The 27,218-nt window shown below is 50.9% G+C and overlaps 1 protein-coding gene across 4 annotated transcripts in view; it reads left to right on the plus strand.

The window, feature by feature from the left end:
• LOC137415054 (sentrin-specific protease 1) overlaps positions 1 to 27,218 on the plus strand; it is a 149,617-nt gene that overhangs the window by 50,843 nt on the left and 71,556 nt on the right. The window lies entirely within an intron of this gene.

Raw genomic sequence — 27,218 nt, forward strand, 5'->3', positions numbered from 1 at the left:
TTGGGGCGCGCGCCCGATATCTCGAGTAATACGTCACCACACAACACTCACGCCGGGCCTACATGCGTCCGAACGTGGGCCGCGTCCGGCCACCTTTCCCTACGTTCGCGACGCGTTGAGTGTCCAAGCTGCTGGTACACTCCGCTCCCAGCTCAGGCCGGAGCAATTCTTACTCCTGCATCCTGTAACACACCCGTGCAAACAGTTCCTTCCCCTTACCTCTTAGTTCGGAATCTGTGCTGGAGTCAGAAGTCAAGACTGCACCCTGCCTTCCCCTCCGGACAAATATCCTGTCCATGACGCCAGCTGTGGTAGCAGCAATCTGCTTCCCACGTCTCCCTTCCCAATCCTCCCAGAGTGAGACCCAGGAAGCAGTCAGAACTGTTCACACGGTGTTTATTACAAGAGCCTGTTACATGCATGGAATGCTTCCAGTGCACGGCACCGATTACGGCGGTGCCCGGTACATGGCAGCGCGACCCACATTAGCAAGTAGCAAGTCGTGATGCGTACAATGCACAAGGAAGCGCCCCGAGGCCATGCTCTGAAAACATTAAAGTTCTTACTGTCAAGCCGGTTATTATACATGGTTCCCCCCTACCCTGTCCTCATCCCATACTGAGAAATCAAAGGGGTGGTCCAGACAGTGAGGAGCCTGGCTGAGGGGACAAGGCCACAGGGAGAAACATAACATGGCTGGGGTGACATATCGCGGCTGGAACGCAAGCAGGGAAAATGTCATTTATGGCCTTGGATTGCCCGGCGAGAGGTTTGGGAGGATGAGCGGGGCCAATACTTAGTATTTGTAAAGAGAAGCTGCGAGATATATGGGTGCCCCCAAATTATTGCTACTATATATATATATATATATATATATATATATATATATATATATATATATATATACATACATATCTATATATATAAAACACAGTTTGTGTGTGTGTGTGTGTGTGTGTGTGTGTGTGTGTGTGTGTGTGTGTGTGTGTGTGTGTGTGTGTGTGTGTGTGTGTGTGTGTGTGTGTGTGTGTGTGTGTGTGTGTGTGTGTGTGTGTGTGTGTGTGTGTGTGTGTGTGTGTGTGTGTGTGTGTGTGTGTGTGTGTGTAATGTTACCGATAGACTCCTAAACGGAGAGGCTCACGTACTTGATATTTGGCACAGACATGGCCATTGAGCCTGGGACGAACATGGCTGACCTAAAAATTTATTTCATAATATGTTTTTACCATATTTTTATCTCAGCGCGAAATATTATGACCGGAATCTGACCGGAAGTAGAGCAGCGCGCTGATTCACTCAGAGCGATCACGTGATGTTCGTTGCCGCCATTAACTCAGTTACGCGTTCGCACGTATTTCAGAGCGATTGCGTTTTTGCCGGGTACTTCTGCATGATTAGCATTTAGCATGTTTCACATAGATTTGTTTTCAGCGAGCAGAAGTACCCGGCATTGTACGAATAATATATCGATAGTGCCGTGTAGGGCGGAGTGATGCCGCTGTGGGAGGGACCGAGCAAGGTCGCTGTGGGCTGGACACCGAACGAGGTCGCTGTGGGCGGGCCCGGGTGAGATCGCTGTGGGCGGGGCCGAGCGAGGCAGCTATGGGCGGGCCGAGAGAGGTTGCTGTGGGCGGGGCCGAGCGAGGTCTGCATTAGTGCGTTGCCGTTGCCTGGTATAAAAAGATGGTGCTTGATGCTCTCTGCATCAAGATACGGACTTGATGTCCGTATCTTTACAACAGACATTCCAATGATGATGATGATAAATGTAATACCACTCAAGGAAGGCCCACAACTCAAGAGAGTGGAAAAAAACAATAAAATGAACAAAAATACGGGGAAGGAGAAGGAACCACTCAGAAGAATGACAGAAAATAATTTCCCTTAAATGTACCGTGTTCACCAACTAGCACCACCAGATACAGGACACCAAAATAATTTCCCTTACACATATCGTGTCCACCAACCAGCAAGACCATACCACTTACCTCTGGATCAAACTGTATTGCAAATATTCAAACGGTTTTTACATGCTGCCGTCTCCTAGCAACCAATGAAATTTTTCAAAAATATTGTAGCTTCACTTTTCACGGAGTATGAGCGTTCTATATATTTTCAATTCAGTGCGCCCGACTCGCTCACGTACTTGATTTGTGGCATAGACATGGCCATTGGGCCTTCACGGTGTAATTTGTGCGAGGCTTTTGTCCGAGTGAGCTTGAGTCGAGAGGGCGAATGTACGGGTTGGGAATGTACGGGTCTCCCTTCCCCCGCCCGGCAACGCCGGTACTGGAGGGCGTCACAGGATCGGTGAGTCTCCAAAAGCCGCTTCGTGCTGTTGTGAAGATTCAGGACGATGTCGCGATTGTTGTGCTGCTCTCCGACCATGAGAACTGCAACGTCATTGTTGACTGGCCCTCCCCTTCCCTCCCGCTTCCCCCTCCCCCCTCCCCTCCCCCCTCCCCTCCCCCCACCCCTCTCCCTCTCCCCCCTCCCACCCCTCTCCCATCCCTCCCCCTCCCCCCCTCTTCTCCCCTCCCCCCCTCCCTCCCCCTCCCCCCTCCCTCCCCCTCCCTCCCCCTCACGTTTATACACGGAATGCCGGGTAATTCCCCCCCCTCTTCTCCCCTCCCCCCCTCTCCTCCCCCCTCTCCTCCCCTCCCCCCCGTTCCCCTCCCCTCATCTTCCCCCTCCCCTCCCCTCCCCCGCCCGGCAATGCCGGGTACTTCTGCTAGTATATATATATATGTATATATATATGTATATGTATATATATATGTATGTGTATATGTATGTATATGTATATGTATGTGTATATGTATATATATATATATATATATATATATATATATATTAGATATATATATAGATATATATATATATAGATATATACAGTATATAATTATATAGATATATATATATATAGATATATATATATATATATATATATATATATATATATATATATATATATATATATATATATATATATATATATATATTGTTGTGGATATGAGAATGTTTTTTTATTTTGTTGTTGTGGTAAAATGTTGTTGTAAAATATCACCCCTCCTCCCTCCGTTTGTGGTTGTATAAAGGTCAAAGGGCGTTTCCGTAGTTAGTCCATAAAACATACATGCAGGACACGATATATCCTTTCTTTTGACAGTTATATCCTTATTATGTGTATTAGCGTAAGGCTGTGTCTTCCATTAATTGAAATACTCCATTGCACCAGTGAAAGAGAATAGATCCCCTTTCCTTCCCATCCCCAAAATCTCCATCCCATATTACATCCCCTCTCGTCATTGCCGAGCCTCGATTGCCAATATTACCTCCCCTCCAATAACCGCCATTGACCACGAGGCTCGAGTCAGGGAAGAAAGGCGTGTCTCCACCTCGTCAGAGGGGAGGAGGGGCGTGCCCGCCCGTCGTCATCCAGGGCGGAGCCCGAGGGTCGCGCGACCAACCAGGGCCGAGGTGAGCACCCCGATGGGCGTGTCCTGAACGCCGGCGGCTTAACCGCCGGAGGCGCTATAAAAAGGCGCGCACGGAAGTAAAAGGAGAGGTGGTTGGACAGTTGGTTGGTTGCGCAGAGTTGGTTGCGCAGAGTTGGCTGCGCAGGGTTGGTTGCACCGTTGGTCAGAGTTGGTTGCACAGAGTTGGTTGCGGTGAGGAGTCGGTGGTCAGAGTGAGGGACCAAGAAAGAGTGGAGGGTTTGGACCAGACGAGTGGGACAAGGCCTGGCAAGGCAAATGGAGGCGGCAGCAGCAGCGACACCCGGCAGCCGCTTGGGGCCTGGGCGGCGGTTTGGAGCAGGGCCGAAAAGGAACGGCGGCTGCTAAACGCGCCGATCGTGCTGCATGACCCCCCCTTGGACCTCCCTCTCCCTCCAGCCATCCACATCCTGCGATTCCTGCAATTCCCCGCGTGAGTCAGTCTTTTGTTTGTTCTGTCCTGGGATAAGTTAAGCCTGTAGATAAGCTAGTATTTGCACTGTGTCACCTGCGTCTTATGTGTTGTAAATAAACTTGATTGCTCCTTTTTGCTTGTGTGTGTAAATAATAAACCCCATTACTCGTCTGTACGTCTTCTCGTTTTAATTCCTTTTCCTCTTACATTGCGTCGCTTTTGTCTTTTCCCTCATTGAGCAGCTAGGGTGCGATACGGCCAAAGTTCTGGGTGAATCGGGTGAGTTTTGTTAGGTCGCGGTTTTACACCACCGCTCGGTCTATAACATCCAAACCGCGATCTATAACAATTGGTGTCTGGGAGTGGGATTCGAGGCCCGACCAAATTTTTTTTAAAAAAACGAATAGAGGAAAAAAAAAAAATTTGGTCAAAATTTGGAGCGGCCGAAATTTGTTTTGTTTTACAAAACCTGAATTTTGAAATCGCGCCATGGCTGGTCAAGGCGACGGGATGCCGGTGGGAGAGATAGACGGGGTAGAATCGACCCAGGACCCCAGGGAAGAAGTGGGAAAAGTGGTGGAGGAGAGTAAAGAAGGTGTGGTTGTGGGGGTATCAGGTGCACAAAATGGCGCTCTCGCGCACGTGGTTACAGCGGCACCAAATTTTGCCGCGCCCATGACCGTACCACTACCAGCGGGCTTTGATGTGGGGGACTTCATGGCGCAATTCACCGAGATGCTGAGAATAGAGGGGGAGAGATTGAGTAATAAAATTGAAGCAACAATAAACGGAATGAGGGCCGATAGGGAGGAAAGGGAGCAGAGGGACAGAGACCGCAAGTTGGGCGAAAGGGTCCCAGGGGTGCACGACGAGGTAACGCGAGTCGAAAAGCGCTGGTTGAGCGAAGCGGAGAAAAGCACGGGTACAATGACGGGGGTAGAAATCGCGACACGGTGTTGGGAAAAGCCGGCGACCGCTGAGGTAGAGGAGGGTGTTTTATTAAAGCCAACGGTCGCCGAGGTGAATAAAGAAAAAGCAGTAGCGGGAATTAAAATTGAAGAGATGACGGAGGTAACCCGGGAATTGCAGGGAGAAATGGATTATGTACAAAGTCCCTGCTCACATCACGATGCTGTGCTTAACCCGAATGGAAGTTTGCAGGTTCGCATGGAGAAAAGGATCCCCCAGGTGAGTCGTGCTGTATATTGTGCGGGTAGATTTTGTAAGAGGATGTTTAGCGACAAAAGAATTTTCGCGCGCTTGGGATCGAGGAAGCACCCGGGCGTTGGTGAAGGGTCCCGAGTGAGTGGAAATGGCACGCGTGGGAGGAAAAAGTGTGCGTCGGCGAGTGGGTGTGTTATAAAGTGTGGGAGTGAAACCGAGTGCGAGCGAGAATGCACGTCGGTGTGTACGGGGTGTGACACAGGGAGTGAGAGCAATACGGAGTGCACGCCCATGGTGAGTGTTACGGAGGACGTAACGGAGGAGAGGTGTGGACCGAAGTGTGCGCAAGAGGTGTGGTGTGTAACAGAGAGAGCGTTGGTGGAATGTACGGACGGCGTTGGAACGCCAGGTTTTGTGAGGGTGAAAGGGGTAGCGTATGCTTGTAAGCATGCAAGTGAAGCGTCGATGGTAACCGGTTTAGTGGTTAGAGCGACGGATAGCCGATGCGAGCACTCGGTGCGAGGGGTGCTTGGTTGGGTGCGAGGCCCGGCGTCGATCGAAGCTGCGTCGTTTCTCTTCGAAGCGTCGTTGCCGATTCGGGCTTGGCCCCGCCCCGCACGGTCGAGTCCGGGCTTTGTCGGGCGAGGCGACCGGTCCGGTTCGAGGGCGAGTGGGAGGAAGCGGAACGGTGCCCCCTCGTGGGGACGGGGTTCCGACCGGGGGAGATGGAGCCATCGGGCCCGGGACCGCAAGGTGCCGCGCCGAGATGGTGCGTGGAATCTCGGTCCAACCAAACCACCTCCCTTGAACCGAAAGCCGGACGGATTCAACCTGCAGGCAACCAAACCACCCGAATTCATTGCTCGGCTTTGCGAAGCCGAGTTTAATGATGTCATGGCGCACCGAGAGGATGTAATAAGTAGACGGATGATGATGGTAGTGATTTGATACGAAATTAATAATAGTGGGTAGAATTGGCAGTAAATGGAAAATTTTTGAATTGGTTGGAATTTGGTGTGCCAAATTGATAGAGAGACCCCCGATGTGGTGGGATGGCAAATCCACCATCCCTCACAGTGGGGGCAAAGGAGCACTAGATTATGGGGTGTATGGCAGTGAAAACTAGCCCGGGTGGGTTAGGATATGGTGTGTAGGGATCTAGCGAAGATTGACATTAGGTAACGTTAAGTTTAGTTAGTGACTGATACCTGTAGTGGGGACGCAGGTAGATTAGTGTGGATGATAATGACGTGGGAGCGCAATAGTTTAAAGGGACGACTGGGAAGCGCAAGTTTCAGAGGGGAGTAGTCAGCTGAGATGATGCCGTGTGTGTGAGGATTGAACAGGTGTGATTGCACAGGTGTGCAACTGAACAGGTGTGTGGAGCAGTGTATGAGGAAGTAGTGGTGATTGCGTGTTGTGTTGACCAAATGGTCCAGGAAGAGGAGGAGGGTGCAGGTGGCACCAGGTAGGATTGCACAGGTGTGCAACAACAGGTGAATGAAAGACAGGTGTATGGAATAAATGGTCTGGAGGATTGGAATGGATGGTCGTGGAGTGAGTATGGTGGAAATTGTGGAGTGGAGTGGATGGTGCGAAGGTGTGAATGGGGGAAGAGTGGACCCCCATCACGGATACCCGGGGCGGGTAGTGTAAGTGTTAGGTAGAGGGTACAGGTAAATTGTGGTTGGATATTGGCATCTGTGGTGCGGGTGAAAGAATGGTCTGTGGATGGGTGCATTAGTGTTGTGGAAATGGCTGGGCGTGTAGCCTGTTAGTGTGTGTAGTTGGTTGGGCGCTCCACCACTGTGAGGATGTCGGCCAGGTGAGGCCGCAGGTGGGCTCTGGGAGCCGGTAGTAGTTGTTGTGGATGGGGCCCGAGGATCCGGAGGACGGACCCGGGTAGCCCAGTGCCAGAGGGCACCGAGTGGGGTGACAGAGCCAGGAGGGGCCTGCCCCAGTTAGATAGGTTAGGGTGAGGAGCTAGGTAAGCTCGGGTGGCAACTGCAGTGGTGGAGGTGTGCAGGTGGGTAGACCCACTGGGAGAGGTACACGCCACAGCCCAGAAATTGTGCGAGGGCACCGGGAGATGAATCGGGGGAGTGAGACCCCAAATTGAAAAGCACCACAGTTTGGCCAATGGGAATTGGTTTTTAGAACCCATAGTGTAAGAGGGCCAATGGTTTGGCCGGAGAAAGACCCCGGGTAGTGTAAAGTGTGTTAAAATCATTTAGAGGATAGTTAGGATGAAGGATCTCCTCGCACCATCTGCATCCACTCACCTGAGGTGACAGGTACTCCACACCATGCCATGTTTAATTATTTTTACTGTGCAAATGTTTGGAATGAGAGACGCATCATGACGTGGGTGTGACATTGTGCGTAATTCCATCTCTTCCTCCTTATGAGGATTGATGATGAATTGATGATGGCAAATTTTTGAAGTAGAGGGATTGTGGTGACGAATTTGGTATAGGGGAAATATGGGGAAGACGTGACAGTAGTGACGAATTGTTAATGTGTAGGTTTTGTACATATGGGGTAAGGGCAAGGGTGGGCTAGGTAACAGGGGGGTGACGTACGGTAGGGACGAGCTTTCTCACTTCGCCCTCCGTACGCATTTCGCCTTGCATTGCCTTATTGATGTGTACCCTTGTGACCTTACCCCTCGCTCAATTGTCTTTCTTTTGTCTCCCACATGACCTGTGCGCCGTTGGGCGCCGAGGGGAGCGTGCGTGGGTCGGCCATTGTGCGCCCGAAATTCCCAGAACCAGCTGTCTGCATCGATGCACCACATTATGGACCACATGCCTGTGGCCGAGCACCACTTATGGACCCCATGGGTTGGGGCATGGCCCCTCTGCTGGAACCGGCCAAGAGGGCCCGAAATCTTGCTGGCGGACCTTGGCCACAGGGCACCGATGCCCCACAGGTGAACCACACATAGTCGGCCCTGTGGGCCATAAATAAAATAAATAAGAAGGACACATTGGGCACACTTTATTGCAAATAGGCCGCCAGTAAGCAAAGCAAAAGAGAATGACAACATCTGGAAGACAAATAATAATAACCAGCAGAGGGAGCCGAAGAGCAAGAGACACCTGCAGGGTTAGGGGTTGTTTGGTTATTTTTATTCATGAACAGTGATGACTGTGCACCGATTGGTGCTTGAGGGTGCTTTGGTGCGTTTTTGGGTGCTTTAATGGTGCATTGATGCAGAACAGACTGTCTCCCCCCCAAGAAAGAACAATTACAGGTCCTGGGTTAGTTTTGTAAATAAAAATAGCGTCAGTGTAAATAATGCTTCCCACCGTCAGTGTATAGTTTGAAGACCATTCCGCAATTCGGTTAACTGTGGGCGTAAGTCTGTTAGGCAGGGTGCAATGGAGCAGCGGGACACATTTATTTATGTTTTAAAACTGTCGCACTCAGGGTCAGGTTAAAAGTAGAGGGAACTACACCTACGTGCCACACTAAGGTAAAAGTAATAGGCCCGGGACGTGCCTAAGGGGAGGAGGGTGCAGTGTTGTGGATATGAGAATGTTTTTTTATTTTGTTGTTGTGGTAAAATGTTGTTGTAAAAGGTTGTTGTAAAATATCACCCCTCCTCCCTCCGTTTGTGGTTGTATAAAGGTCAAAGGGCGTTTCCGTAGTTAGTCCATAAAACATACATGCAGGACACGATATATCCTTTCTTTTGACAGTTATATCCTTATTATGTGTATTAGCGTAAGGCTGTGTCTTCCATTAATTGAAATACTCCATTGCACCAGTGAAAGAGAATAGATCCCCTTTCCTTCCCATCCCCAAAATCTCCATCCCATATTACATCCCCTCTCGTCATTGCCGAGCCTCGATTGCCAATATTACCTCCCCTCCAATAACCGCCATTGACCACGAGGCTCGAGTCAGGGAAGAAAGGCGTGTCTCCACCTCGTCAGAGGGGAGGAGGGGCGTGCCCGCCCGTCGTCATCCAGGGCGGAGCCCGAGGGTCGCGCGACCAACCAGGGCCGAGGTGAGCACCCCGATGGGCGTGTCCTGAACGCCGGCGGCTTAACCGCCGGAGGCGCTATAAAAAGGCGCGCACGGAAGTAAAAGGAGAGGTGGTTGGACAGTTGGTTGGTTGCACAGAGTTGGTTGCGCAGAGTTGGCTGCGCAGGGTTGGTTGCACCGTTGGTCAGAGTTGGTTGCACAGAGTTGGTTGCGGTGAGGAGTCGGTGGTCAGAGTGAGGGACCAAGAAAGAGTGGAGGGTTTGGACCAGACGAGTGGGACAAGGCCTGGCAAGGCAAATGGAGGCGGCAGCAGCAGCGACACCCGGCAGCCGCTTGGGGCCTGGGCGGCGGTTTGGAGCAGGGCCGAAAAGGAACGGCGGCTGCTAAACGCGCCGATCGTGCTGCATGACCCCCCCTTGGACCTCCCTCTCCCTCCAGCCATCCACATCCTGCGATTCCTGCAATTCCCCGCGTGAGTCAGTCTTTTGTTTGTTCTGTCCTGGGATAAGTTAAGCCTGTAGATAAGCTAGTATTTGCACTGTGTCACCTGCGTCTTATGTGTTGTAAATAAACTTGATTGCTCCTTTTTGCTTGTGTGTGTAAATAATAAACCCCATTACTCGTCTGTACGTCTTCTCGTTTTAATTCCTTTTCCTCTTACATTGCGTCGCTTTTGTCTTTTCCCTCATTGAGCAGCTAGGGTGCGATACGGCCAAAGTTCTGGGTGAATCGGGTGAGTTTTGTTAGGTCGCGGTTTTACACCACCGCTCGGTCTATAACATCCAAACCGCGATCTATAACAATATATATATATGTATATACACACTTGGCATTTAATATGGAATATATATTTTTTTTCTTTACTTGGGTTTACTTTCTTAACTCAGTATATCAATCTAGTGAGTTTCTTTTACACTTTGGTGATTTATTTGTTAAAAGAACCATGTCACTGATTGTCTGTCGCAGCAAGAAGTCAACAACAGGATTATATCACAGGTGGCATGGCAAAATGTACGGACAGGTGCATTTGATGATTGGCTTTACAGTCGGGTATACAAGGGTTGTTGCGTTCTGTATTAGTGGAAAACAACTGCTTCACGTCTCCAAAAGTTATTGCCGCTTCCTCTGGAGATGGTCCGTCAACTCGACAATGCTGTTTGTCATGGAGGGGTGGCTTTACGAAATTACAGCATGAAACAGCGTGCTATTGCTCTGTAGTATGGCATCACTCGAGGTCAGGTGTCAAAGATCCTGAAACGAAATGCTCAGAGGGGTGTCCCTACTCCAATACCGGGGCCAGGACGTCCCCGTAGAACCACAAGGAGGGATGATCGCCAGCTGCACCGGTTAGTCCGCAATGGCCATACCAAGTCAGCTAATCGGCTTAGGGCTGAGTGGCAGCAACTGACCCAGGGGAGCCTGTCGACCCAGCCGCCGTCGCGGAGGGTGGCCCGGAGCGCGGCCTTCAATGAGCGGTGAAATCGCTCACACAGGCCGTTAGCCTGGGGGTGGTAGGCCGTGGTTCGGTGCAGCCGGACCCCGAGCCCCTGCGCGACCGCCCCCCAGAGCTCCGAGGTGAACTGGGGGCCGCGGTCAGACGAGATGTCTGAGGGGGCGCCGAACCGGGCGACCCAGGTGGCGATGAAAGCCTGCGCGACATCGGCCGCCGTTGTCGACGCCAAGGGCACGGCCTCCGGCCACCGGGTGGTGCGGTCCACCATGGTGAGGACGTAGGTGAAACCCCGCGAGGGGGGCAGAGGTCCCACCAGGTCCACGTGGACGTGGTCAAACCGGCGTTCCGGCACCGTGAACGGGGCCTGGGTGTGCCGGTGCACCTTGGCGCGCTGGCACGCGAGGCACGTCCTGGCCCAGCCGCGGACGGCCTTCCGGAGGCCATGCCAGACGAACTTGTCGGCGATCAGCCTTTGGGAGGCCCTCGCGCCCGGGTGGGACAGGCCGTGGATGGCGTCAAACACCTGGCGCTGCCAGCCCGCGGGCACGATGGGGGAGGACGCCCGAGGGAGACGTCGCACAAGAGGGCCGCGCCCGCGCCGTCGAACGGCACCTCGGTGACACGGAGGCCCGTGACGGCGGTCCGCAAGGCCTAGACGTCGGGGTCAGCGGCCTGGTCCGCTGCCATCCGGGCATAGTCGATGCCGAGGTGGACTGCGTGGGCGACGGCCCGGGAAAGGCAATCCGCCACCGGGTTGTCCTTCCCCGCGACGTGCTGGATGTCCGTCGTGTACTCGGACACGGCCGAGAGGTGACGCTGCTGCCGGGCCGACCACGGCTCGGTGACCTTGCCCATCGCGAAGATCAGCGGCTTGTGGTCGACGAAGGCAGTGAACGCACGGCCCTCGAGCAGATGGCGGAAGTGCCTGACCGCCAAGTGAAGCCCGAGCAACTCGCGGTCGAAGGTACTGTAACGGCGTTCGGGCGGGCGAAGCTGCTGGCTAAAGAACGCCAGCGGTTGCCAAGCTCCACGCACCCATTGCTCGTGCACCGCGCCCACCGCGTAGTCCGAGGCATCGGTGGTGAGGGCGATCGGTGCATCGGGCGCCGGGTGCGCGAGCATGGTGGCGTTAGCCAAGGCGAGCTTCGCGCCCGTGAACGCCGTGTCCATCTGCTCGGTCCAGTTAACGTCGCCTTTGCCCGGCTTACCTCGGAGAGCTTCGTGCAGGGGGCGCAGGAGCTGGGCGATACGGGGCAGGAACCGATGGTAAAAGTTCACCATGCCCAGGAACTCCTGCAGCCCTCTGATCGTGCGGGGGCGCGGAAACCCCTTCACCGCCTCCACCTTGGCCGGCAGGGGGACGGCTCCGTGCCTGGTGACACGGTGCCCCAGAAAATCGATTATGGCGGCGCCGAACCGGCACTTTGCGGGGTTCACAATCAGGCCATGCTGGCCCAGGCGTTCGAAGAGCGTGCGGAGGTGGCGTAGGTGCTCTTCGCGGGACGCGCTGGCGACGAGGATATCGTCCAGGTAGACGTAGACAAAATCCAAGTCGCGCAGGATGCTGTCCATCAGTCGCTGGAACGCCTGAGCCGCATTCTTCAGACCGAAGGGCATGCGCAGGAACTCGAAGAGTCCGAATGGCGTGATGACCGCCGTCTTCGGGACGTCCTCCGGCCTGACGGGGACCTGATGGTAGCCGCGTATGAGGTCCACCTTCGAGAAGAAGGACATGCCCGCCAAACGGGCGGAAAAGTCCTGAATGTGGGGGACGGGGTAGCGGTCGGGAGTCGTGGCGTCATTGAGACGGCGATAGTCCCCGCACGGTCGCCATCCCCCGCCGGGCTTCGGCACGATGTGCAGCGGCGACGCCCAAGCGCTCTCTGAGCGCCGAACGATGCCGAGTCGCTCCAGGGTAGCGAACACCGCTTTTGCCACCGCCAGCTTCGTCGGCTCGAGGCGGCGTGCCCGGGCGTAGACCGGTGGCCCGACGGTGGGGATGTGATGGGCCACCCCGTGCTTGACGGCCCCCGCCGAGAAGGTGGGCCGCGTGAGGGCCGGGAAGCCGGCGAGGAGGCGGGTGAATGCGTCCGCTGCCGGAAGCGTACACACCAACGTGGCCGGAACCGAACCGTTCGGCAAGCCACTTGGCAAGCCGCTCGTTGAGCTGCTCGCCGAGCTGGGCAACGCACAAGCGAGCGAGCTGAACGTCTCGGCCTGGACAAGACGTCTGCGCTTGACGTCGACCAGGAGCCCATTAGCGCACAGGAAGTCCGCGCCAAGCAGTGCCATGGGCACGTCGGCGGTGACGAACGTCCATCGGAAAACCTGCCCTCCGAACCGCAGAGAGAGGCAGCGTTTTCCGTACGTACGGATGGGCGTCCCGTTCGCGGCAAGCAGAGCGGGGCCCCCACCCGCGACGTGCTTGTCTGACGTGCCGGCGGGAACGACGCTCACCTGCGCTCCCGTGTCGCACAGGTAACGGCGCCCGGAGAAGGTGTCCGTTTTGAACAGCAGGCTGCTCGAACGGCCGGCGCTCATCGCCACTATTGAGCGCCGGCCCGGGCGTTTCCCGACCTGTTGAAGGAGCATGGCGGATGACACTGCCGAGCTTCGTGGCCGAACTTGGCGTGGAACCAGCACCAGGTGGTGGAGCTGGAGGAGCGCGGCTGGCTCCGCCAGGCCGGTGTAGTTGGCGGGTTTCCCCGCGGTGGCGGTTTTCGCCGCGGCGGTGGGCAGGGCGTGGCGGCGGTCACGAGGTGCGTATCAGCATGCTGCGTATGCTGTATAAGCTGATGCTGTGGATCAGCAGCATCAGCAGCATTAGCAGCATCAGCAGCATTAGCAGCATCAGCCACGAGGGCCGTGACGGCCACGCCGACTCTCGCCCGCGTGTCCGAAGCGGCGAAGTACTTGTCCGCCTCGGCCGCCAATGCTCGGGGTTCCGTTAGCCCGGTCCCGGCCAACGCGAGGCGAACCTGCGCTGGAAGTTGGCGACGGAAAAGCGCCCGGAATAGAGAACCGGGGGCTTCGTCGCCCAACAGTGACAGCATATGGTCCATTCGGACCGACGGGCGCGTGTCGCCGAGCTCGGGGAGATCCAGGAGGCGGTCGGCCCGTGCGTCGTCCGTGAGGCCGAACGTGGCTAGGAGTAGCCACTCGAGTGCCTTGTACTTGTGGCCGTCCGGTGGGTGGCGAAGGACGGACACAACTCGAGCGGCCGTGCCGGGCCCGAGGGAGGCGACGACGTGGCAATAGCGCGTGTCATCGCCGGTGAGGCGCCGAAGCTGAAATTGGGCTTCGGCCTGGACGAACCAGACTTCGGCCTGAGCCTCCCAAAATTCGGCAAGTTTGATGAAGTTGGCCATGGCAATGGCGTCGCGTGTGGAAGGATCGCTCCGGCAGATCCAACGTCGAGGGGGTCACCAGTAAAGCGCGGCGTTACGCGCGCTGCTTGCGAGCAAGGAGGAAGCGGACAAGCGGTAACTTATAAGCGTCTTTATTTCAGGAGCTCACTGTAACACTGGCGCGCTCCGGGCTGCGCGCCCGGTGTATATCATGAGGCCACGCCTACCCCTCGGGCGTGGCCACCGCCCACTTGGTGCTCGGAATGATGTCACCACGCCAGTGGGCTTTTGTGTCCGCCACAATATCTATTTATATTTATATCTATATCTATTTATCAGCTCTCCTTTAGATATAGATATTTAGATATATTTATATATATATATACACAATTTATATATATTTAGATATACACAAATACAAATCGGACCATGAACCTGCAGTTTAGCCGTACCTTGGCTCTGAATTTGGCAAATTGTACGGAAGCTCGTCGTGAGCGTGCATGTGCATGGAGGATTAAGGTAAGTCCTTTAGTGTATCTGTCTGCCTGGCAGTCATACAAAATTGAAAATCATTCCAAACAGGAAACTTACTGTTTTCAAGGACGATACGAAGCACACAAACAAGAGGGGCGAATACCTAATGTAACGTGTTCGGTAGGATGGTGTAATAGACGGTGCATCAATGGCAGTAAACTTCTGAAAAAAAGTTATATTTCTACGACGTTTGAAATCTTTATTTTTTTTTCCAATTGAAATATATGCTCGAACAATGTAGAACACCAATCGCCTTTGCCAGTTTCAAAAATCTTCTGTTTAGTAATTGGACAAAATATTACACCATTTTACATCATGTAACAGCTCGCTCTCACAGTGTTGGGGAATACTATACCGAGATGGAGACAAAATGGTGGCTCATAGGAAATATAGTTCTTGCTTGGAACTGCAAAGCAAGAGTTTAAAAGACCTCTCCCATGTGGATTATCTGTGGAATTTGATGGGACATACTTGCAATCTGGAAGCAGACACCGGGATACATCCAATATAAATATAGGCTTTACATATTTGATGAAGTGTTTCATGAAAGAGTATTATATATTTGATGAAGTGGATTTCCGTTGCACACTGCAAACAAATAAGAGCAGTATGAGGTCTTTATTTCCATCAGGGGTCTAGCCTGCGATTAAAGAAGAGAGGAATTAGGACCGTAATAAGACCGGGGCCTTGCAGTTGGAGAGTAGTTTGTGCATAGAATGGTCTCCTTAGAAAGGTAGTGGCAGCAGAAACAGTAAATTGGGTTAAATTGGAATTGGATCGGTACCTAGAAGCATTGGAGATGAAGTGGTACATGGGTATTGGCAGGACTTGTTGGTAGCTTGTGTATGGGTGGATGATTGTGTTCATGTGTAGTGTTATTGTGACGTTTGTGGAATGGTCTCATCAAAATTGTAATTGTGGTCAGTATTTGTGTATTCCTCATTCTACAACTACCTTTGTCATCCAAAAAATATTGCCGTACTAATGATAATAAAAAAAAACTTAGTTAAAATATTAATTTTATTTGTATAACACGTCGCCCACCCAGTGAAATGAAGTCTGGAGCTTGACAGGTTCACAAACATGGTGTTGGTGTAGCACAGGAGTGATGGACCAAATGGAATTCCTCCTGCATCAAAGTTCCTTGGTGTTTCTTGTTATTGTTGTCAGCGCATCATTGATATAGGAATGTCATAGACATAGTGTTAAATCTTCCATATTATTGTTAACGATCAGCTTTAGTTGAGTTCAAGTACAGTAGAGCACGAATTTAGCACCCCAGTAAAATTGCTATTCATCAAGTACTTTTCATCAAGTCTTGTGGGAAAAATAGGTTCAGTTCCAGACACCTACCCATCACCAAAAACGTAAGCTACAAATGTTGTTTATTCCTAACTAGCGAGGTACCCGTGCGACACAAGGGTGTGAGCCCAGATGCAATCAGATAATGCAGAAAGGGCGAATGCCAAACCATTGACTAATAAATTCCACATTTCTGTGCCACCTTCCCGGTCAGGTACGGACAGCTGGTTCGTTATTTCTATACACGGTCAATGACAAAACTGCAAATTCCGAATCCATGAATCTCATGGGTGGAAACCTCACATGATTTCCTCATTCTTCCAATGTTCCTCATTCTTCCGGAAACGGAAGTCCAAACGACTTCCGTTTCCAGTTCCCCGGGTGAGGTTGTGTGTCGTCTGAGCTCGTCCACGTCGATCAAAGTTAAGTTGTTTTTTCTCAAAGTTGAATATTTTGTTTTACTGTGTTTCTGGTTCGATCGTGTTTCACATTTCGTGCACAATTGTGTATTAGTCAGTCTGTTTGGTCGTTTGTGTTTTTGGGGCCTGGTTAGCCTCGAGGCCTGCCCAGTCGTGTCGTATGGTCTTTTGTTATTCACATTCCATCTCTCTCTGGATTTATTTTTTCCACCCCCTACTTTTTCCCTAACCTTTACCCTTTGTTTGATTATAAAATAACAATTTTTGTAGAATAATAATCTAAAAAAATTATAACAATAATAATTACCTTCTCTCCTTGTGTTCTTTCCTCCCCCGCCCATGTCCATGTGTTCTTCCCTCCCCTGCCGTGTCCTCGTGTTCTTCCCTCCCCCGCCCGTGTCCACATGTTCTTTCCTCCCCCGCCCATGTCCATGTGTTCTTCCCTCTCCTGCCGTGTCCTCGTGTTCTTCCCTCCCCCGCCCATGTCCACATGTTCTTCCCTCCCCCGCCCGTGTCCACATGTTCTTTCCTCCCCTGCCTGTCCACGTGTTCTTCCCTCCCCCGCCCGTGTCCACGTGTTCTTCCCTCCCCCGCCCGTGTCCACGTGTTCTTCCCTCCCCCGCCCGTGTCCACGTGTTCTTCCCTCCCCTGCCGTGTCCTCGTGTTCTTCCCTCCCCCGCCCGTGTCCACATGTTCTTCCCTCCCCCGCCCGTGTCCACGTGTTCTTCCCTCCCCTGCCTGTGTCCACGTGTTCTTCCCTCCCCCGCCGTGTCCAGGTGTTCTTCCCTCCCCCACCCATGTCCACGTGTACTTCCCTCCCCCGCCCGTGTCCACTTCTTCTTCCCTCCCCCACCCGTGTCCACGTGTTCTTCCTTCCCCCGCCTGTGTCCACGTGTTCTTCCTTCCCCCGCCCGTGTCCACGTGTTCAACCGGTGGTTTTGCTTTTAAAATGTTTAAACTTCTCCCTGCCATGTTGTATTCCTTTGTATAATACAACTCGTTTTTTTTCTTCCTGTTCAAAAGGCTGCAATCAATTTGCTCACTAAATCCTTCCATCACAAAAAAAAATTCGATCTTGTACAATTCTTTCTTTCTTCATTCTCTAAACTCACACTCATTCCACCCCTCCTCAAACATTCTCAAACAGATCTCCGATTTGAATATCTCAAGAAACCCAGTCTGTAATAAATGTTCTATTTTCTTTAATCATTCAAAACTTTCAAATTTCTTCCCTCACCCCTCCCCGTCAAATCTTTCCCCTCACCCCTCTACTTCAAAACTACCAACCCACCCCTCCCCTTAAAAACTCCCAACTCACCCCTCACCCTCAAATTTCCCCCTTCACCCCTCTCCCTCAAATCTCCCTGCTCACCACTCCCCCTCAATTTCCTCCCCCTCACCCCTCCCCTTCAAATCTCCCTCCTCACCACTCCCCCTCATATTTCCCCCTCACCCCACCCCTTCAAAACTCCCACCTCACCATTTTTCTTCAATTCTCTCCTGTCACTCCTCCTCAAAGTTGCCTCTTAACTCCTCCACAAAGCTGCCTCCTCCCCGCTTCCTCTCCCTTGCAACTCATACCTCCACATCCTCCAACCTTCGACTTCACTCTGCCGCCCCTCAAACAACACCTCACTGAGCCTCATCCCATCACCATCAAACCTTTTGTCCTCCTCATCCTTTCCCTTCTCCTAGCTTTCCTGCAATCTCCGACACATTGTCAACAGCTCTCCCTACCTCCCCCTCTCCTCCCTCATCTTTCCATACTCCTCCCCTTCCCTGTCCTGTATATGATGCTCCCCCTCCCTCTTCCTTAACGGTATGGACCTCAAACATCCGGGGCCTTCGCTCAAACCTGATTGATTTCTCCATACAGGTTGCTTCAAACAAACCAGACTTAATCTGCTCAACAGAAACTTTCCTCCTTCAGGATGTCTCTGAATCCTTAATTTCTCTTCCTGGTTACTACCTCCCCCGGTATGATAGACCTGAGCCTCGTCCTGGTGGTGAAGTTGCTATTTTTTTTAATCAAAAACTCTCTTCCTCACTGTCCCTGCACTGGCCTCTCTCCACCTCACCCCCAGGAGTACGTCTTTCTACGGCTTCCCCTCCGCTCCCACCTTTTGTTCATATGTATTCTGCACCGTCCTCCAAACAGTGATGACTCCATTTACATCTCGCTGTCTGACAACATGGACCAACTTCTATCCACTCATCCCAACTCTCTCTTCCTCATATGTGGCGACTTCAACTGTCATCATGCCAGCTGGCTGGGTGTGGGTACCTCTCTCACCAGCCATGGCATCTCAGCAAATGACTTCTGCGACTCATTGGGAATGACACAATCTGTCAATTTCCCGACCTGGATCTCAGTCAATGGTACATCATCTCTTCTAGACTTGGTTATGGCAAACGTCCCTGCAAATGTCTGCTGTTCTTCTTCTGCTCCAATCGGTTCATCTGATCATGTGCTTGTTAAAGTGGACATCTCTCTGGCCATTCTCAGAGAGCCTTCTCAGCGTCGACGAGTCTGGCATTTCACTCAGGCCGACTGGCACGGTCTTCAGGCAGCCATCAATCACCTGGACTGGTGTCCCATCCCCATTGCCTCTGACATCAACTCATCCTGGGAATTCTTCCAAAGAAAATTGCTCTCTCTCATGCACAGATTTATCCCATCTCGTCTTCAGTTGTCATACCCTTTCTCCTGTCCATCGTACACAGAATCTTGTGGTGAGGCATTTGCCATGAAACAACTTGCCTTTGCCTCTTCGAAAGCTAATCCAACTGAAGGTAATCTCAGTTCCTTTCACAAAGCACGGAATAAGTATGTGTCTACCCCCAGGAGAGCCAGTAAACAATATCTCTCTACTCTCAAGACTGAACTCTCAAACCTGTCTCGCTCCTCCAAATCCTGGGGGCATCTGGTCAAATCTGTTTTTGGTGTTTGTTCCCATTCCATCCCCTCCCTTACCTCAAACGGCTACACAACGGACTCAGCAATGAGAAAACGCTGAATCCCTCAAGTCTGTGTTTGCCTCAAAATCTTGTGTCCCAAACCCATCTCTCTCTGTACCCACCTTACCCAGTCGAACCCAGATGCTCCTGGACTCTGTGTCCTTCTCTCCTGACAAGGCGGAGAAGTTTCTGTCAAACTTCGACTCTGATTCTGCAACTTGACCAGACAGCATCAGCCCACGGGTTCTAAAATCCTGCTCTGGAGCTCTTTCACACCCTCTCTTTTGCTCAAGGTCATCTATCATCTGCTTGGAAATCAGCAAACATTACCGCTTTGCACAAAAAAGGTGCAAAAACAGATCCTTGCAACTACATCAGCAAGGTCATGGAATCCGTCATCGCTTTTGATATTAAATCCTTCCTCTTCTCCAATGGCTTGATCTCGGATCATCAATTTGGATTCAGACCAGGTCACCCTACTCTGGACTTGCTGCTTCTGCTGTCTCAACAATGGATGGAGGTCCTCAATGTCAAACAGGAAATCAGAGCTGTCTCCCTTGACATATCTCGTGCCTTCGATACGGTCTCTCTGCTCACCAAACTCTCATCCGATGGTATTCATGGAAATCTCCATGCATGGCTTGCAGACTTTCTTTCCGGTCGCAGTCAACATGTGCCCCTGAATGGATTTCTTGCATCTCCCCTTCCTGTTCAGGCTGGAGTTCGTCAAGGCAGTGTTCTGGGCCCTGTGCTTTTTCTGGTCTTAATCCATGATCTCTTCGACTCTCTGGAAAATACTCTCTATCTCTTTGCTGATGACTCCACTCTCTGCCGCTCCATTCCTCATCCCTCAGATCGGCAGTCTGCAGCCTCCTCACTCTCTGCAGACCTGGACAAAATCACAGACTGGGCAAACAAGTGGAACATGTCTTTCAATCCTGACAAATCTCACACTCTTACTATCTCTCTCCGAAAAGACTGTGTGGACAATCCTCCCATCTACAGACTTGGCATTTAATATGGAATATATATTTTTTTCTTGACTTGGGTTTACTTTCTTAACTCAGTATATCAATCTGGTGAGTTTCTTTTGCACTTTGGTGATTTATTTGTTAAAAGAACCATGTCACTGATTGTCTGTCGCAGCAAGAAGTCAACAACAGGATTATATCACAGGCGGCGTGGCAAAATGTACGGACAGGTGCATTTGATGATTGGCTTCACAGTCGAGTATACAAGTGTTGTTGCGTTCTGTATTAGTGGAAAACAACTGCTGCACGTCTCCAAAAGTTATTGCCGCTTCCTGTGGAGATGGTCCGTCAACTCGACAATGCTGTTTGTCATGGAGTGGTGGCTTTACGAAATTACGGCATGAAACAGCGTGCTATTGCTCGGCAGTATGGCATCACTCAAGGTCAGGTGTCAAAGATCCTGAAAGGAAATGCTCAGAGGGGTGTCCCTACTCCAATACCGAGGCGAGGACGTCCCCGCAGAACCACAAGGAGGGATGATCGCCAGCTGCACCAGTTAGTCCGCAATGGCCGTACCAAGTCAGCTAATCGGCTTAGGGCTGAGTGGCAGCAACTGATAAATGTGCCTGTATCCAGAAGGCTAGTCAACCAACGACTGGTTCATGCAGGCTATCGTGCCAGGCATCCCCTGAGAAAGCCACGCCTGACCAGACAACACCACCAGCGCCGATTGCAGTGGGCCAGAGAGCACCGTCAATGGCAGCCAGGACACTGGAATCACGTGATCTTCAGTGTCGAGTCTAGATTTCTGGTCTATCGTCAAGATGGCCGTGTCCGAGTGCGCAGACAAGTGCATGAAGCCTACAACAAAGATCGTATAGTGCCAAGAGTCCAAGCTGGAGGTGGTGGGGTGATCGTTTGGGCTGCTTTTCATGCAGGGGGAAAAACTGACCTGGTTGTTCTGAATGGAAACCTGAACCAGTTCAAGTACAGGGCCATTCTGGAAGAAACATTGCTTCCATTTGCTCGTGCAGCCTTTCGAGGAAACTTTGTCTTCCAAGATGACAATGCACGGCCTCATCGTGCTCGCATGATCCAACACTTTCTTGCTGACCGTGGTGTAGAGCATATGGAGTGGCCTGCCATGTCCCCGGATATGAATCCGATAGAGAACTTGTGGGCAGAATTAACGCGTCAAATCGACCACTTGGACCAGCAGTCGACCTCTGTGCGTGAATTGCAGCAGGCTATTGTCACTGCATGGCAAGCGATTCCTGTCCAAACCTTGGCAAATCTCTTGAACAGCATGCCTCAACGTGTACGTGCTCTCCTGAATGCTCGTGGGGGTTACACGAAGTACTGAACTGTAATTTTACTGTCCGTAATCCCAGTCGTAATTTAACTTTTGTTTTTGTTAAAAAAAAAATTGGCTAATGTGCAAAAAAAGAGATACTTCTGGAAAACGTACAGAAGTTTAACACAGTACTGTCCATGAATTGAGTTCGATATCAGTTTACATCACTTTCAAGGATCAATTTATTTGTTTCAAAATGTCAAATGTGGTTTTTGTTTCTTTTAAAGGTCACATTAACAAAATCTAGAATAATTTCAACATAATTCCAATGAACTTTTGGTTCCAAGACATCTTGAAAAGTAAGTTCACCCCCACAAAAAAAATATTCCATATTAAATGCCAAGTCTGTACTTTCTCAACAAGCCTCCAAAGCCAGTCGCCGACTGGGCATCCTCCGTCGTGCAAAGTCCTTCCTTGGCACATCTGAGCTCCTCACCACATACAAGGCTTTCATCCGCAGCTCAATGGAATACTCCTCTCCCCTCTGGCCTGGTGTTCCTGCCTCACACCTAGCTCGGCTTCAGGCTGTTGAAACCAAAGCTTTTAGAATCATTGGAATCTCCCACGTTGAAGCCGATTCTGAGGGCCTTTCTCTCTCACCACAGGCAGGTAGGTGGTCTTTCTGTCTTTTACCGACTCATATCCGGCCTAGCTCCCTCAGCTCTATCTGTGCTCTGTCCATCAAATATTCCTACAGGTCGCACAAGATCTGCCAGCAACCCTCTTCTGGTGAAATTGCCAGAATCAAGACTCTCTGCTCCCCTTCAACCTTTCATTCCTCTTTCCTCCCGCCTCTGGAACAAACTGCCACACTCTCTTCAATCCCTCTCCTCCCTCCAGGTCTTTAAAACAGCTGTTCACCACCATCTCTTATCTTCCCCCATCCAAAACCTTGATCTTTTCTACCCCCGATAATACACCCCAAATCCACATCTTTCAATCCCTGACTTCATTCCTGAAATTCCTTGTAGTGTCAATTTGGTTTGTACCGTGTACCCTTCCCCCCCCCCCCCCCAAGCCCTCTCCCTTCAAACAGATCTCCCGATGTCCCTGTTCTCTCCTGTTGTGCTTGTGCGCTTCCCTCTCTCTCCCCATCTTGTGTTCCCCTCCCTTTATTGTTTTACGTGTCCGTTTATGTTTTTTTTGTGTTTTATGTGCTGGCTCTTAAACGATCCTCGATCTTGTAGACAAAAAAAAAATTCTGCTTTAAATTCACTCTCTATATGTTCATTCCAATCATCAATTAACACTATACCATTGATATTACAAAATACAAACACTCGTGAGGTACACTGATATAAATGCTGTTCTAATGTAATCACCAATTCAGATTATTCTGTCGGCGAGAAAGGGCGATATATAACACCTCATACGGATGGAAAATCATAATTGTATTGATGAATTTATGAAACCTCCCATCTACCTTAGAACATCCGCTGGGACCCCAAAAGGTTCTACAGATGGTTTGGCGGGAGTAGATCTGAGACGGACGGACACTCCTGTTTTATAATATGGATCAGCCCACCTACTAAACTTATATTGTTGTAATCTTATATTGTTGTGAAGATGATTTCTGAGGGTTAATAAATGCTTAAAGCAGCACCACCGGGAATTTTGTATACATATTCACCAAAAAATCTCATTTTACCGTTTTGTAACCTAATTTCATGAAATACCGTACTACAGAGTAGCGTGTTGCATCCAGGTCCGGATTAAGCCATAGGCCAATTAAACCATGGCCGAGGGCCCTGTGTCTGAAGAGGCTCCACATCTGAGGCTGCAGATTGAAGCCTTAGCCAATTCCTACATAACTAAATTGAATAGACAAATAGATCATTGGATTGGATAGACAGATAATTGACAGATTAAATAGATAACATAGAGAGTTCAGAGAACACATTATTCCATGCTGTGTTCAAAATCGCATGATGGAACGCAAAATGATTCCAGAAGTTTCCTGCTGTTGATGCAGTGTTGTGCACCACTTTATTTAACGTGTCCAAATAATGCTAAACAGAAGGGGAGAAAGTACAAAGTAGGCGATTTATGTTCGACTCTATTCAAGTATGTAATTCATTTGAGATTTAAAATGTTGTAGGGAAAAACATTTCAGAAGTGCACCACTGTTGATGCGGTGTCTTTTCTACCACCTTGTCCCTTTTTATTCCTTCCCTCCATCTCCCCCCCCCCCAACCCATTATCTTGTCCCTTATTGGTTGATAGCTCACGGGAGAGGACTAACCCTATGTTCAGTTCATAGCCCTACAGCCGGTAATTGGCTGTGGCCTGGTTCTTCTGCACGACAGGAAAGCCCGATTGGTGGAGCGATGTCCCCGCATCGGACGGACTTTCCTGGTGGGGGGAGGGGAGGGGTGAATGGGGAGGGGGAAGGGGTGAGGGTTTCAGCAGGCAGAGGCGCACCTTTTAGTTTTATTGATTATAATAATAATAATAATGCATTTATTTTATATAGCGCTTTTCAGGAAGCCCAAAGACGCTTTGACAGAGTGCAAAACATAACGCATAGCAAAACATAAAGACAATTGCAAAAAAAGAAGAATCAATAGGGAAATATTCAAAGCACAAAGGAGGGAGAAGGAGAGGAGATAGTCAGGGGTTAGATGCTGTGGGTTAAATGTTGAATGCAGTGTTGAACAGGTGGGTCTTGAGTGATGTTTTGAATGTGGTGAGTGAGGAGGAGTCTCTGATGGTGTGAGGTAGCGAGTTCCAGAGGGTGGGAGCAGCGATGGAGAAGGCCCTGTCCCCCCAGGATCTAAATTTGGTCCGGATGGGGGGGGTCAGGAGGTTGGTACCAGCAGAGCGGAGGTTGCGGGTGGGAGTGTGTCTGGAGAGGAGGTCAGCCAGGTAGGATGGGGCCAGGTTATGGAGGGCTTTGTAGGTCAAGAGGAGGATTTTGTACTGGATTCTCTGGGAGATGGGGAGCCAGTGAAGCTTGTAAAGGACGGGGGTGATGTGGTCACGGGTCCGGGAATGGGTGAGTAGACGGGCAGCGGAGTTCTGAATGTATTGGAGTTTATTGGTGATTGTTGAGGGTGAACCATAAAGGAGGCTATTGCAGTAGTCCAGACGGGAAGTGATGAAGGCGTGGATGAGGGTTTCTGCAGCCACAGAGGAGAGGGATGGACGGAGACGGGCGATGTTTTTCAGGTGGAAGAAGGCTGTCTTTGTGATCTGTTTAGTGTATTTGTCGAAGGAGAGGGTTTGGTCAAACATGATGCCAAGATTCCGGATGTGAGGGGAGGTGGACACTGGGAAACCGTCGATGTTGAGGGCAAAGTTATGGGTGGACTTGGTGAGCGTTTTTGGGCCAATGATGATTATTTCAGATTTATCACAGTTAAGTTTGAGGAAGTTGATTTGAAGCCAGGATTTTATTTCAGTGATGCAGTTTGTCAGGATAGAGTGGGTGGCGGTGGAGATGGACTTGGTGGAGATGAAAAGCTGGATGTCATCGGCGAAGCAGTGGAATTGGAGACCATGACGGCGGATTAAGTGACCGAGGGGGGACAGGTAAAGGATAAAGAGGAGGGGGCCAAGAACTGAACCTTGGGGGACACCTTGGGGGAGGGGAGCAGTGGGGGATTTGCAGTTATTGATGGAGATGAACTGACGTCTGTCAGAGAGGTATGATTTAATCCAAGAGAGGGCAGTGCCGGTAATGTTAAAGGTGGTTTCAAGTCGGGTGAGGAGGATGGTGTGATCGATGGTGTCAAAGGCAGCGCTGAGGTCGAGGAGGATGAGAATGTTGAGGTTGCCAGCATCAGAGGAGAGGAGAAGGTCGTTGGTGATTTTGAGGAGAGCAGTTTCAGTACTGTGGTTGGACCGGAATCCGGATTGGAATGTTTCATACAGGTTATTGGCAGAGAGGTGATGCTTGAGTTGAGTGGCTACAGCGCGTTCCAAAACCTTTGACAGAAAGGGTAGGTTGGAGATGGGTCTGAAGTTATTTAGGGTGTCAGGGTTTAGTCCAGGTTTTTTCAGAATGGGGGTAACAGCAGCAATTTTGAGGGATGGTGGGACGATGCCTGTAGACAGGGAGGAGTTTATTGTTGCAATGATAAGTGGAGAAAGAGCAGGAAGGGAGGCCTTGACAAAGCTGGAGGGGATGGGGTCAAGAGTGCAGGTGGCAGTTTTCATTCCGATGAGGAGTTCAGAGAGGTCAGTAGGGGAGACTGGGGAGAATTGAGACAGGGGATGGCAGGATAAGGGGGGGCAGGTGGTTTGAGGGGGAGCGGGTGCGGCGGTGGTCAAGCTGTTGTAGATGTTTTCAATTTTGCGTTGGAAGAATGAAAGGAAGGAGATGCAGTTGTCTATTGTGAATGACTGGGTGGTGGTGTTCAGGGGGCTGAGGAGTTTGTTTATTGTAGAGAAGAGTGCTTTTGGGTTTCCGGAGCCAGAGTGGATAATTTGAGAGTAGTAGGCGGAGCGGGCGCGGGAGAGGGCATCTTTATAGTGTTGTATGTGGTCCTTGTAGGCCTGGGAGTGAACTGTGAGACCTGTTTTATTGCGGAGTCTTTCAAGTTGGCGAGCACGAGTTTTCATTAGGCGGAGCTCAGGGGTAAACCAGGGAGCAGAATGGGTGAAAGAAACTGTTTTGGTTTTTATAGGCGCAATTTGGTCAAGGCAGGAAGAGAGAGTGTGGTTGTAGTAGTCAGTGAGGTCAGAAGGGGTGTGGAGGTCAACGAAGGGAGAAGTGGACATTTTTTCAGAGAGGGTCGATGAGAATGAGGCAGGTGAAAAAGCGTTTAGCTTACGGAAGTTGATAGTGCGATAATGCCTTGGTGCTGGGGTGGGGATGTTGATGGTCAGAGTGATGGCTAGGTGGTCAGAGAGAGTGAGGTCGGAGCCAGAGAGATGGTGCAAAATTAGTCCAGTAGAGCAGACAAGGTCCAAAATGTGACCACGGTTATGGGTAGGAAAGTTGACATGTTGAGTGAGGTTAAAGCAGGTGAGTAAATCAGTGAAGTCAGTGGTTAGCGTGGAGTCAGTGGAGTCCATGTGGATATTGAAATCACCAAGGAGGAGGATTGAGGGGGAGAGGGAACATAGCTGGGTCAGAAAGTAGGAGAAGTCAGACAGGAATGATGGGTGTGGTTTGGGAGGGCGGTAGACAACAGCCATGACTGACTGTGTGTGACCAGAGAGTTTAAAAGCCAGGTGTTCAAATGATGGAGCAGATGAGATGGAGATGAGGTTGGTCTTGATGTCTTGTCGGTGAATAACGGCAATTCCACCACCTCGGCCCTCCGAGCGTGGTTTATTGATGTAAGAATATCCATTGGGTGTGGTGAGGTTGAGCGTGTAGTAGTCCAGTGGTTGTTGCCAGGTCTCAGTGAGACAGAGAAAGTCCAGTTTATTTTCCAGGATGTAGTCGTTCAGGATGAGGCATTTGTTGTTGAGGGACCGGGTATTGAACAGGGTGAGCTTGATGTTGTTTTGTACGGCGGGTATGAATCCAGGTGATTTGGCCAGGGTTCGCAGACAGGAGGTGCGATTTTGTGCGTTGTTGTGACCAGGTGTGTTGGGACGATGAGTGGGAGTGCGCTGAGCCGACCAGAGGATGGGGATGGAGTGACCTGATTGTAAATAAACAAACTTACGACCGGAGCCACGGTGAATGTACCTGGGTCGACGCAGGAGTCCATTCGATCTGATTGCAGAGATGCATGATGGGGTGGAGCGGGTTTTAAGCAGGAGAAGCCTTGCGGCAGAGTACCGCAGAGCCATGCCAGCAGGAGCGAAGGCAAAGCGAGCACGCGGCCAAGGGTGAGGAGGCGAAACAATCGACAC

This window comes from Myxine glutinosa, chromosome 12 (assembly GCF_964187855.1).
Source record: "Myxine glutinosa chromosome 12, kmMyxGlut1.1, whole genome shotgun sequence".
NCBI lineage: Eukaryota > Metazoa > Chordata > Myxini > Myxiniformes > Myxinidae > Myxine > Myxine glutinosa.